A 14,453-nucleotide genomic window follows, 5' to 3' on the forward strand; every position below is an offset into this window, starting at 1 on the left:
GAGTTTGTAATATTTTAAAATATATTTGAAGGTCATTAAAATAATTTATACAAATTTAATTAAGAGAATTTAGAATTAAAATTATTATATCAAAATATTTGAAAATCAAACTAACAAAAACAATAGAAAAACAGTTAAATTCACAATAGAAAAACAGTTAAATTCGTATGTATTTGATGAAAATTGTAGCAACTTTTTTTTTAAAGATTTTTCAAAACCTTATTTTAAAGATTTTTCAAAACCTTGCATTGAAAGCAAGCATATGATTTATCAAGAAAAAAAGAAGTAGAAACAAAAAAAAAACAATTTGATGCGTAGAAGCAATTTGATTAATGATAAAAATTGAGAGTAAAATCATACCTTTAACTCGAATCTTCCAATAAAATTGATTTGCATGAAAAAACAAGAGAAAGAAATGTAATTTTTTTTTTCAAAATTTTAGAAATCCCTACAAGAAGCTTTTTATTTACTGGTTCGATATACATCGATGGGATGGGAAAATAATAAATTTAATTATATCTAAATAAACTTGATAGCATTTATTTACTTATCTACATCAAATATTATCAGGTTTAGGGAAAATAAAGGTTCCTTTTTAATGCATGAAATGGGATGGAAGGGAGGGTTTTATACAGTGGTTGAGAGGGGTTGAGGAAGGGTTTTGGCCAATGAAGAGGGAACCATTGGGATGACAATTAGGATTGACCTCTAAACCGAGCACTATTTAGTGCAAAACAAAACAACATCAAAAACGATGATTTCTTTCGTTATATTTTGGTAAATAATTGAAAAACATAGGCCTCCTTTGGTTTAGCTTTTATTGCCAGTGAGGTGCAGTTGGGGGAGATAACTGCTGCCAATCTCACTGCTATGCTGTTTGGTTCAGCATTTCAGTTCAGTCAAAATGCATTCCAACCACGCTGATATGCTGAAAATTGGTTGGAGGTTTCAGCAGCAATTTGCTCCAGTGGAGCAGTGGGTATTTTTAGCAGACAAAAATGACCTTTTCCTTCTCTTCTTCTCTGCTCTCCTCTGCTCTGCTACGCCCAAAACCCATGCCCAAGTCCAAGCCTCATCCCCCAAACTCCTTCATTGTTCCATCTGCTATCGCCGGTGCTGTTTTCGATAAGAAGAGGCACTGGAAGGAAGGAGAGTACCCTGGCCTGTTGATTATATAATTTAAATTGATTATATAATTAAAAATTATTATCATTTTATCTAATAAATAATTTAAATTGGTTATATAATTCATTAAAATATTTATAATAAAATATTAAAAGATACATTTTAATATTTTATTAAATGAATTTATAAATTCACATATTTTAATAATTTTATATAAGTAAAATAATTTAAAAACTTTTATTATATATCAATTCTAATATGATGTCCTTAATAGTCATTTTTCATTTTCACCTCACCGCTGCAGCTGCGTTTGAATCTAAACACACATTCCACCGCTGTTTCTAATCTCACCGCTATAGTATCCAATCTCACCGCTACAGTAACTAATATTACCGCCACTGCTGTTTTTAACCTCACCGGAGATAAACACACCACCCATCCAAACTAAGCCATAATATTTTTGGTCAGATGAAAGCCTTAGATCCTTCTATTATTTAATCTAAAACCTAAAAAACAACGGAGTTGTGAATGTGACCCCATGGCTACTTTAAAAGGTTAAACCAATTAATGAATACTGGTTTATCATTAAATTTGGCTCTCAGGATTCAGGTTTGGGCCACCAATACAGTACTAAACATGACGTGGCTTGGTCAAAAGATACTTCTAAATTCTAAAAGCAGAGCGGATTTTGAATCAAAGTATCAGGCAACTTTCTTACTTCCATAAAACTGCTAAGGTATCTATTTAAAAATCTTTTAAACAATCTATCAAGTTTCAGGTCACTCATACACATGATTTTCAAACGACTATAAACTCTTTATTTTTACCCTTTAACCACCTTCATTAATTTTAAAAAAGTTTTTACACAAAATTCCACTATCATGGCCTGAATCCAAGATTTTATTTTCTTACTATGTTAAAAGGGCTTCGGAACAAGCTAATAAAATAAAAGAGACTAGTTTACTATAAATCGTACAGAAATAGATTACTACGACCCACAAATTATTGTCGCCCTAGCTTACCTTTTTCAGCTCATTATCCACAGTTATTTCCCTCGCCTTCACGTGATTCTCAGCTTTCAGTCCGAGACCCTGCTCCTCCGCAGCTATTACATGCTTTTGTCACCTACTGCCCCTGCTTTCTTCCACAAGCTTATTGCTTTTCTTCAATTCAAAGAGAAAGAGCTTAGAATTACTTCTCCAAGCAATAATGTCAATGCTGAACAGAAGACAACAACAACCCCCACTTCTTCAAACCTGCTCCATTTTCTTTCTCTTATCATGTAGTTTACTTGTTTATCCGGAAGCTTCAAAACTGCATTTGGCTTCCCCTGAAGCTAAAGCTCTTCTGGGTTTTCAGTCTAAAGCTGATTTGAGAAACCACCTTGGGTTCTCTCAAAACGCAACCCTTCACTTTTGTGAATGGAAAGGAGTCACTTGTTACCAGCAAACAGTGCTGCGTCTCATTATAGAAGATCTCCATCTTGGTGGCATTTTTGCTCCCGATACATTGTCTCACCTTGACCAGCTCCGAGTCTTGAAAACAACTCCCTCTCTGGTCCAATCCCTGATCTCTCTTCCCTTGTCAACCTTAAAGCCCTCTTCCTTGATCATAACTTCTTCACGGGTTCTTTTGAACCTTCTTCAATCCTTTCCTTTCACAGAATTAGAACCCTTGATTTATCTTATAACAATCTCACTGGCTCTATACCAACCTCATTAGCTTCTCTAGATCGATTATACTGTCTACGACTGGATTGGAACCGCTTTAATGGAACCATTCCTCCATTCAACCAGTCTTCCCTTGAAACCTTTAACATTTCAGGCAACAATCTTACTGGTGCCATCCCAGTAACCCCAACCTTGTTACGATTTGGTTTCTCTTCTTTTTCATGGAACCCTGGTCTTTGTGGGGAGATTATTCACAAAGAATGTCATCCAAGGCCCCCCTTATTTGCGCCGCCGCCTACTGTGACTCTTGGTCAAAGTGCACAAGTTCATGGGATGGAGTTGGCTGAACCCAGTTCAAAGAAGCACAAGAGAACTGCGGTGATAATAGGGTTTTCTACTGGGTTCTTTGTTCTCGTCGGTTCACTACTCTGTTTTGTGATGGCAGTTCGGAAGCAGAAAGATGAAAAGCAATCAACGGCGGTGATTGAGTGTGATGATGCGGCGGCTGCGGCGGCTATTCAAATCGAGCAAGAGAATGAGTTGGAAGAGAAAGTGAAGAGAGTGCAAGGAATGCAAGTTGGGAAGAGCGGGAGCTTGGCATTCTGTGCGGGTGAGGCGCAGTTGTATACACTGGACCAGCTGATGAGAGCGTCGGCGGAGTTGCTTGGGCGGGGAACCATGGGGGCAACGTATAAAGCAGTGCTTGACAATCGCCTGATCGTGACGGTCAAGCGGCTTGATTATGTGAAATTAGCAGGCACAACCAACGAAGAAGCATTTGAACAACACATGGAATCGGTTGGTGGGTTAAGGCATCCCAATTTGGTGCCTTTGAGGGCTTATTTCCAGGCCAGAGAAGAAAGACTTCTTATCTATGATTATCAACCCAATGGCAGTCTTTTCTCCCTCATTCACGGTAATCCCTCCTGTTACAAACTGAGTTAAGCTGCGATTTAACTCGGTGTTAACTCGGGTTGCACATTAATTCCTTGGGTTTGCAGCAAAGCATATGATATATTAATTAGCGTTAATATAGTTTAATTATAAAGCACTTTCTTTAATGCATTTGCATGTGCAGGATCGAAATCAACAAGGGCTAAGCCACTCCACTGGACCTCGTGCTTGAAAATAGCAGAGGACGTTGCACAAGGTCTCGGCTACATCCACCAAGCATGGAGACTGGTCCATGGCAATCTCAAGTCCTCTAACGTTCTGCTCGGCCCTGATTTCGAGGCCTGTTTAACGGACTACTCTCTGGCAGCCCTACTCACATCCACACACGATGAAGACCCCGACTCAATGGCGTGTAAGCCACCCGAAACACGGCATTCAACTCACCAGGCGACATCGAAATCCGACGTGTATGCATTTGGGGTTTTGTTGTTAGAGCTTCTGACAGGGAAACCTCCTTCAAAGCACCCCGTAGTGGCATCAAATGAGATGATGCATTGGCTTAGATCTTGTAGGGAAGGCGATGGAGGGGAGGGTGAGAGACTAGGGATGCTTCTTGAAGTGGCCATTGCTTGTTGTTCGAGTTGTAGTGAACAAAGGCCCACAATGTGGCAAGTTCTGAAGATGTTACAGGAGATTAAAGAAGCTGTAGTAAAGGAGGATGGTGGATTGGACCCACGTTCTGGGATGTCTTAATTATTTCATGATCGTACCATTTGATTGTAGAACGTTAGTTTCAGTATTATCTTATGTATAGGAAAAAATAAAATAAAAATAAATTTATACTTAAGATGTAACAATGCAATGGCTGCTGTTTACTACCTTTTGCCTTTATTTCCCGACATTATTATTTGTGTTGTTTCATGTTCTAGGCCCTACAAATACTTTGCCTGCGTCGATATATATTTAAAGGATTTTTTACTAATATAATATTAAAAAAAACACCTAAATGGTACAAATTAAAAATTATGTATCAAAATGGTACATTTAGGGTGGTGTTGCCTCATTGATGTGACTATTCTGTTTTCTGACATAATCAGTTAAAAAAAACGTAAACAGTAAAAAAAAATAAAAGCTGAAAAAATATATATAAAAAATATAGAGGTGGATGTGCCAAAAGCGGCACTAGTGAAGCCTCTGGTAGAGGCAGTATTGGTAAAGCTTCTATCAGAGGCGGCACCAGTTGTTGACATGGCACAAGTGGCACCTATATCCCCAAACCCCCTATTTAAGCCCTCAATGTTAAAACGAAGGCACACAGCGAAAAAAAATTGTAGAAGAAGAGAGGGAGAATAGAAGAAAGAAAGAAAAAAATTTCCAGTAAAAAAAATTACAGAAGAAGAGAGGGAGAAGAGAAGAGAAGAAATAAAATGTATCTTCTTTTTTGTTATTTTTAAATAGAATAGATTTATGATAAGAAAAAAAATATTTTGTTAGTATTATATAGTTTGTTTAGTGTTATTTTTATGTTTTGTCTTAAAAGTTATTTTGTTTATTGTGATTTTTTAGTAAGTTTTGTATTTAGATTAGTTATGTGTTTATTGTGAATGTTATGTTTTAATTTTTTTTAATATATTTGAAAGTTTTTATGTTAGTAAAACTATTACAAAGTAATTGTTAATTAGTGATAACAACTGAAAATATTTCTGTTATACATATTGTTAGAAATGGCAACATATTTGGTATTGCCTGATGAGATAATAACTTTAGCACAAAGGAAGAAAGTTGATAAGATGATAAGAGAAGTGCAAGATTACAAAATGAAACCAGAAGAAGACATTGTTCAACACCTTATTACCGTAAATCGAAAGATTTAAAAAGTGTTGTGGAAGGGTCATGAAATGATTAAAAATAATAAAGTGCAATACTTAACCCTCAAAGGGACATTAATAGAACGAGAGCATCAAATCATTTTAGACGAACTTTGGAAGACATCGGGACCACGAACCTATTGGAATCTAGTTATAAACTTCGCGAAGTTTATAAGACAAAGTATAGGTTTACGAAAGTTGACTGGGAAGCAAAATGTGTTTGACAAACCATGGATGGATAAATTAGTTGTTAGGAATTTACCAAGAGAACTTGTATATTCAATATCTGTTATAAAGATTGAAGAGCTAGAAGATCCCGAGGAATTTCCAAATTGGATTGTAGAATATGAATATGAAGAGAATTAAGAATTTCTAAATTGGATTGTAGAGAATTTCCCAGATGAAGATACAGGATCCGAGATGGAAGAAATCGTATAACTGCATTTAAGTGGTTAAATGTAAAGATAAATGTTGTTCATGTACAAAATGGGAATTGAAAAAGTTTGAGCTTATGAATGAAAAAAATTACATATTGATTAATTAATTTTTTATTTAAGTAATTTATTTGCCGTTCGAAATTGTTTTGAGAAATTTTGTTTATTTTTTAACAGATTGAGTATTGAAGATGGATAATCAGTTTTTCGTATGTGTTTATTTCGATGGAACCATCTTTACAACAACCGTTGGATGCATATTTGAATGTCAGCAACAAATAGCAATGAGATTTAATAGAAATGTCTCGTTGGATGATATGAAAGGAAGGATTAACGCAAAAATTGTTAGACGTTGTGGGAGAAGGATCTCGAAACTTTTCTACAAGTTTTCAGTTTCGACAGATCCCATCAAATTCACCGAAATGGAACTTGTAGATGACGAAGACGTAGAGACAATGATCGCTCTTTACTGTGGGAATAAGAGTGACAAAAATGCACTGATTCACTTATTTACTGAATTAGCCAGTATGGAGCAAAATGAAGATCTCACTGCATATAATGAAGAACATGGAGCTCAAGAACCATGCATGGTGGCTCCAATATCGTACGTTGATAGTGAATTGAATATACATGAGATCAATATCGATCTTAATGTTACATTCGATATTGATGTGGTTGGTGATGATGGATATGATAATAGTGATCCTTGGGATCAAGAGGTCGATGGTGATAGTGATCCCGATGTAGACGATGTCCCCAATGATATTGATGATGAAGATGTGAATGACGATGGAAACATTAATGCGTCTTCGGTCAGGAACTAGATGCAACGTATTGTGATACACAATAATCCTGAGCCACACATGTCGCTCATAGACCTCGATGCGGCGCATGTAGCTAAGTTCCCGGAGTACCCTGAAATACTTCCTACTCACCAGCTGGCCGTAAATTTCGATCTTAAGGAGTTGTTCGTAGGCCAGAGATTCGAAAGTAAAAAAGAGTGTTTATTTGCTATTAAGCAGTATAGCATGAATATATCAGTGGATTATAAAGTTGCAGTGTCTAAACTGACATTATATATTGAGGAGTGTTGGAAGTCGGCGGAAGGTTGCAATGGGTGGGTACGAGCTGCATTTATTCAAAATTCGCAGATGTGGAAGATACGCAAATTTTTTGGGCCTCACATATGCACATCAACACGTATGATAGAAGATCATCGAAAACTTGATTCTAAAACTATTTGTACGTGTATTATGCCAATGGTGAAGGACATGCTGACCATTAAAGTTTCGATACTGATTGCCGAAATGTAGGCACGATTTCAGTATCGAGTATCATATCGAAAGGCGTATATAGCTAAACAGATAGTAATGGAGCAATTGTATGGGGATTTCGATGCGTCGTATAACGAGCTACATGGATAGATAGCCGTTATGCGGGAGTATGTACCAGGGGCTGTCATTGAGTTACAGACACGACCTTATTATGGCCCGGATGACCAACTACAAATGAGAAAAAAAATTCCATCGGATGTTCTGCACGTTTGATCCATGTGTGTACACATTTCACTGCAAGCCATTTGTGCAAGTGGATGAGACCTGGCTATATGAAAAATATACACAGATCTTACTTCTTGTTGTTGCTCAAGACGACAATAGGAACGTGCTCCTGATAGCATTTTCCATCGTAGATAAGGAGAACATTGAATCGTGAGAATTCTTTCTTACCAACATGTAGAGGTATATTATTAACAACGATAATATTTGTATCATCTCCGATAGAGGGAAAGGATTAATTGTAGCCATTAGACGTTTCGGTGTACCATGGAGATCCGTTTATTGCATCCCACACATTGTGGCTAACTTCCATCGAGATTATAAGAATGCAGACTGGAAGAGATAAGTTACGAAAATAGGTAAATGATTACCTTATCTTTTCAATATAAGTTTTAATGTTTTAGGGCAATACTGTAACTTATCTTTTTTTTAATACATATACAGTACACGAGCTAGAGCCACACATTTTCTGCCAAAGAATGACTCGACTTAAGAGTGACATGGAGGGTCAAACGAACACATCTTTTCGACAGTGGTTGGGTACTATGGAGCCTTGGCAATGAGCTCAAAGTTTTGACAAGGGCTTTCGTTATGGTCAAATAACCACAAACTTAGTGGAGGGGGTCAATATTGTGTTGTTGAAAACACGACATCTTCCGATTTCATCTGTCTTCTCGGCTACATTCTATAGGTTGGCTACCTTGATGCCAAGAATGGGTCAGCAACAAGTCAACTAAATGGAGATAGGACACATGTTTGTCGAAGATGTCAGGGATGTAATGGTTGAAAACCGTCGGATGGCGAGGTCGATGAATGTAGAAATATATTTACGCTGCCTTAAAACATTTTGCGTTATGGAGACTATCGGTTGCTGATCCGGTATACCACCTAAGTCTTATAGAGTTGATCTCTGGAACAGACGGTGCGATTGCAGGAGGTTCCAAACACTTCATTATCCATGTGCGCATGTCGTGGCAGCGTATGCTAAAGTGAACCTTAATGTTGAACAATTTGTTGATGATGTGTACGCACTCGAGCGCACGTTACGTGTCTAGAAAAATAGTTCCCCGTCTTACCTGACCTGTCTTTGTGGGAGGTGCTTCCAACGACTTTCGAGCTTGTCCTAGATAGAGGGCTACGCAAGAATCCGAGATGTCATCCTCAATTATCCAAAATTTGTAATGAAATGGACATTAGAGAGAAATTCGACAGTAAGCATTGTGGATTGTGCAGGTTAGCTGGTCATAATCGGAGTAAATGCCTGCAGCGATACTATCATGTTGGACAATCGTCACGATCGGATAAGAATTAAGCTTATGTTGTAATGTATTAAATTTATATAAAAAAATTATATTACAAAGTTTGTTCCAATTAGATTAATGTTGTAATGTATTTAATTAATGTTCCAATTAGATTAATGTATTTAATTAGATTAATGTTGTAATGTATTTAAATTTTGTTCCAATTTATATTACAATACTAAGTTTGTTACAAGTTTTAGTGTTTTAATGTTCAAAATGTCCAAATTAATGTAATTTACGTTATGGTCAAATTTTGTTCCACTTTTCAAAGTTCCAATTAATCTAATTAAATATATACAAAAAAATATAGATTTTTTAATATCAAAACCCAAGAAACCCCTAAAAGTGATAGTTCGATGGTGTGGTCCTAGGGGTATATTTCTGCGGAGGTCAACGTTCACGTTGTAGGTGATTGCGATGATCAACATCCTCCTTAGTCGTAGGTGAGGGTGTCTGATACATGGAAGAAAAATCATATGGCTCGAATGGCATCGATAAACTTGAGTCGGGAGGAATGACATGCTACGGTGGATATAACCTAAGAGGAGTGGAGTACTGTGGTGGATACGGGCCAAGAGTAGCGCTGTACTGCAGTGGATACGAACCGGGAGAAGTGTTGTGCTGCGGTGGATACGACCTAAAGATATCAAACTCGTAATGGTATCCACCCCCTAACGAGCCCGGGAAATAGTCATTGCTCGAAAAATTTGGATGATAAGAAGTATCAGCTGAATGTGAATGCGATCACTCAGACTCGGCCTTCGACTGTGACTCGGGCTCGGGCTCAGGATCTGGCTGTGGCTCAGGTTCTATATCGGCCACTAGCTTGCATGCCCCAGGTCGTTGTACGTGTGGGGGGACTACAGTCGACTGCCCACCAAGTAAATATGGCTTTCCCATACTAGAGTGCCATTGTATGTACTCTAACGATGGTTACAAATCGGAAGACATATCCATCTGAGGTCTTCGAGCCATCTGATTATCCCACACCACAGTATATTTTATGTGCACAACCCCCTAATTACTTCCATGTTTTCCTCTCTTATTGATGCCGTGAACATTCCCCACCTGCATTAGCGGATCCGAGATATACTAGAACCAACCAAACTGTTTACTACTCGATCCCTGTGGTACCTCTCAACTACATTGAAATTGATAATTGGTACGTTAGTGCACAACAATTGAGAATCAACGTAGGCAGATGAGGGTATAATAGCCGCAATTTCTGGTTTACGATATGGCATCCATATAAACTGCACGATTAATACCATGGTTAAAACTTAACACGGTTCGAGTAAGATATACAAAGTAATTACATGTCACGAATATTGGAATAGCTTACCCCTTCCTCGACATGTTGTTCAATCATCAGACGATATATCGGGACAGTGTACGACCTCCCGATACCCGGATAAATACTCTATCTATGAAAATAATTTTTAAGTAAATATAGTATCGTTAGAATAGTATCATTATAAAGAATTTGTTAATTAATAACAAGTTAAATTTTATCACCTGTTAACTAGTAGAAATACGTATGGTTGGTGACTAACCGATGCCAAGAATGGCATCCGATAAAGAGCCCATGACTGCAACAATACAAGGCATCGGCTTATGTCTACGGCATCAGGCTTTGTCATTCGACAAAGCTCACGATACAACTTAGCTAGAACTGCGGAACCCCAACTATACGAGCGAATATTATGCAAATCAGCTAATAGAGGTAAATACTAAAGATGAACCCTGTTATTGTTCGCATTGGGCATCAGTACACCCCCTATAATATGCATAATGTAGCCTCGAGCTGTGCACATCAACTCTTCTTCAGTGGCATTAACTGATAAATGCTCAAAATTGGCTTTCAACCATGTAAATTTCAAATTCGAAAAATTGGACTCATCATCGCCAGGCGAGGCTTATAGTAGGCTATAACAAAGTGCAACCGGCTTAGCTATCGCACTTACGCCCGTTACGGCACTCCCGTTGATTGGGAGCCCAAAGTGCAATGCAACATGCTCTAGAGTGACAGTGCACTCCCCATACGGTAATTGAAAAGTGTGGGTCTCCGGGCGCCAACACTCGACCAATGCGAATATTAAATAGTACTGCAAATCGAACGTCCGGGTCAATGCTGCTGACCCAAATCTAGCTAGCTCCAAGTAGGGCATCAGTTGTGCATCCAGGGAATATCCTAAACCATTCACCCGGCCCCTTAATGCGCGGTACGGACCCTGACAGTGTTAAATCACGAAAAATAGTTATAATAACATAATTTATTTCCTTAAATTACGTAGATCTTTTTTAAAAGAACCCGTGATTAACGAATATATTACCATATTATTAACTGTGTCAGATATGTGAGGATCTTTCCTAATAAATGAAGCCATTGCGATGCCTGCAATTTTAAAATAAATTTCGGTTATTAATTTTAATGTTTGATGGATTTTAAATATTTATCAAAATAACTAAATTTTATATATTGCTTTTAATTACAAAAAAATACCAAACAGTTTTTTTGACAACATATTTTTTGCTATACTACATTAAAAAAATAAATATATCCAACTCAAATACAAACATTATTATTATTATTTTAAAATGATAATAAGTAAAATAATTTTGGTTTAAATTGTAATATATATAATATACTCGGCATGTAGTTCAATATATTTTAAATTAATTTTTATTTAATAATAATGTGAGTGATGTAATAATAATTAAAAAAACATGATAAGTAGTTCAATACTATTTTTAAATAAATTATATAAGTAATTAAATTCCTTGGGAAATAAAAAAAGATCGAAAAACAAAGAGGGGTTATGTTGCAATATTCTTAATTTTTTTTGTTCGGTGATTTTGGCCCTTTGTTTGTATTTTTTTATTCTCGGATTTTATTTTTAAAATATACTATTTTTATATTTTATTTTTTATATTATTTTAGTCAATAATGTTTCAAATGTATTATTTTAGTGTTTTTTATATTAATTTAGTAAAAAATCCTGATTTTGGCTCTTTGTTTGTATTTTTTTCAGATTTTATTTTCTAAAATATACTATTTTCGTATTTTATTTTTTTTATATTATTTTAGTTTCAAATGTATTGTATTAGTTTTTTTATATATATTAATTTAGTAAAAAAACCCTGAATTTTGGCCATTTATTTGTAATTTTTATTCTCAGATTTTATTTTTTAAAATATACTATTTTCATATTTTATTTTTTTATATTATTTTAATACATAATGTTTCAAATGTATTATTTTAGTATTTTTTATATTAATTTAGTAAAAAATCCTGATTTTGGCCCTTTATTTGTATTTTTTTCGGATTTTATTTTCTCAATTATACTATTTTTTTATTTTATTTTTATATTATTTTAGTTTTAAATGTATTATTTTAGTGTTCTTTTTTATATTAATTTGGTAAAAAAATCCTGAATTTTGGCCCTTTTTTGTATTTTTTTATTCTCGTATTTTATTTTTTAAAATATACTATTTTTGTATTTTATTTTTTATATTATTTTAGTATTTCAAAAGTATTATTTTAGTTTTTTTATATTAATTTAGTAAAAAATCTTGATTTTGACCATTTGTTTGTATTTTTTATTCTCGGATTTTATTTTGTAAATATACTATTTTCTTATTTTATTTTTTATATTATTTTAGTACATAATGTTTCAAAAGTATTATTTTAGTTTTTTATATTAATTTAGTAAAAAACACTGATTTTGGCCCTTTATTTGTATTTGTATTTTATATTTTATTTTTAAAATATACTACTTTCGTATTTTCTTTTTTATATTATTTTAGTAAAAAACCCATGAGCACCACTTTTCCCAAAAAATTTATTTTTTTCGTATTTTATTTTTCATTACGATATTTTTTAATATTTTATTTTTATACTATTTTTTGTAAAAAAAACCCCATCACATAAAAAAATTAAAAAATAATGTAATCATAATATAAATTATGAATGAATGAAAATATAAAATAAATACAAACATACTTTAATATCTCTTTTTAACTAAACAATACCTTGCAAAAAAATAAATTTAAAAATTAAATATGAATTAAATCAAAATCAATTAACAATAATAATAACAACAACTAAAATAAATAAATTATTTCCTTAATTTAATATTAATTACTTAATTTATAAAAAAATTACCTTTTTTTTCCTTCCTTCCCTCCCTCTTCTTCTCCGTCTCTTTTTCTTTTTTCTTCCCTCACCAGTGCCGCCTCCTTCTCCTTCTCCTTTTTCTCTTCTTTTCTTCTTCTCCTTCTTCTTCTCTTTTTTTTTCTTTTCCTTCTTTCTTCCTAGCCGAAATGAACTTTGGGGACCATTATATGGTCCCCAAACAAAGAAAAAAACAAGCAGCCCTGTCCCATCGCCGGTGCCGCCTCTACCACATCCACCATCAATGCCACTTGCGGCAGGTCCTCAACCGATGCCGCTTGCGGCAAGCCCTTCACCGCCTGCCATGTCCTATCCCATCATTTCTTGTTTTTTGTTACAGCTTTCTTTTTGTTTCAGATTTTTTTTCATATTTTTTAATAGTAGATTTTGTTTTTTTTTAACAAATAATGCCAAAGGCAAGGTGGTCATGCCTCTGCCAGAGGCGGCACCACTCTTCATGTACCATTTTGGTACATAATTTATGGTTTGTATCATTTTGGTGTTTTTTTTGACTATATTAGTAAAAAAACCCATATTTAGAATGTGCCCCTATTTATACTATTTATTAAACCCATCAACAGGTTTCGATTCTTTTAGAGAATTATTAAAGAATCATTTTATTGACTTGTAAAAAATCTTTAAATTGTTTTAAAAAAGTAATTAAGTCCCTGTCTTTTTTTTTTTACTTAATTGGATACTTGAACTTTAAAAATGTATCAAAAAAGTTCTCAAACTTTTTCAAGAAAAGTAATTAAACCCCTCCTTTCATTTTGCACTCAATTGGATACTTAAACCACCTTTAATTTTTCAGTTAAAACCATCACGTGTCACAACCACAACATGATATATAGGAAAAAAATGATAAAAATAAAATTCAATAAAAGTTATAAAATGATTAAATTTTAATGAAAATATAAAACTATTTAAAAATTTAAAAAAATCATTAAAAAATTGTAAAAAAAAATTATAAGATTTTATAAAGTCATAAGAAAATTATAAAAAATTGTAAAGAAATGTAAAATTCATAAAAAAAATTATAAAAATTATTGTATTAAAAAAGTATTTTATAATTTTTCTATAACTTTTATTGATTTTTATTTTTTATCATTTTTCTCAACATGTCACACTGTGTTACGGCACATGATGGCATTAATTGAAAAAAACAGAGGGTCATTAACTTTAACAGTCAACAACTAAAGTTAACGGTTAAAAGGCATTTTTGATGCATTTTGTAATTTTTTTTATGATTTTTATAATATTTTATAATTTTTTTAATAATTTTTAAATATCTTTTTATATTTTTATTAAAATTTAATAATTTGTATAACTTTTATAATTTCTTTTGCAACATGCCACGTCGTAGTTGTGACACAAGGTGACTTCAACTAAAAAAATAAGGTGCAATTAACTTTAACGGTGAACTCTTAAAGC

General features: G+C 34.1%; 1 long non-coding RNA gene and 1 pseudogene across 1 annotated transcript; one reads left to right on the plus strand and one right to left on the minus strand.

The window, feature by feature from the left end:
* Window positions 1-745: 745 nt before the first annotated feature.
* On the minus strand, window positions 746-2,290 carry LOC121223002 (uncharacterized). Its single transcript, XR_005920347.1, has 2 exons — window positions 2,148-2,290; window positions 746-1,163 (listed from the first exon to the last, which is right to left on the minus strand). It is a non-coding gene; the product is annotated as an uncharacterized lncRNA (long non-coding RNA).
* A 44-nt stretch (window positions 2,291-2,334) lies between these two features.
* Window positions 2,335-4,567, plus strand: LOC107918171 (probable inactive receptor kinase At5g67200; annotated as a pseudogene).
* Window positions 4,568-14,453: the final 9,886 nt, after the last annotated feature.

The sequence above is a fragment of the Gossypium hirsutum genome, chromosome A01 (assembly GCF_007990345.1).
Source record: "Gossypium hirsutum isolate 1008001.06 chromosome A01, Gossypium_hirsutum_v2.1, whole genome shotgun sequence".
In the NCBI taxonomy this organism is placed as follows: domain Eukaryota; kingdom Viridiplantae; phylum Streptophyta; class Magnoliopsida; order Malvales; family Malvaceae; genus Gossypium; species Gossypium hirsutum.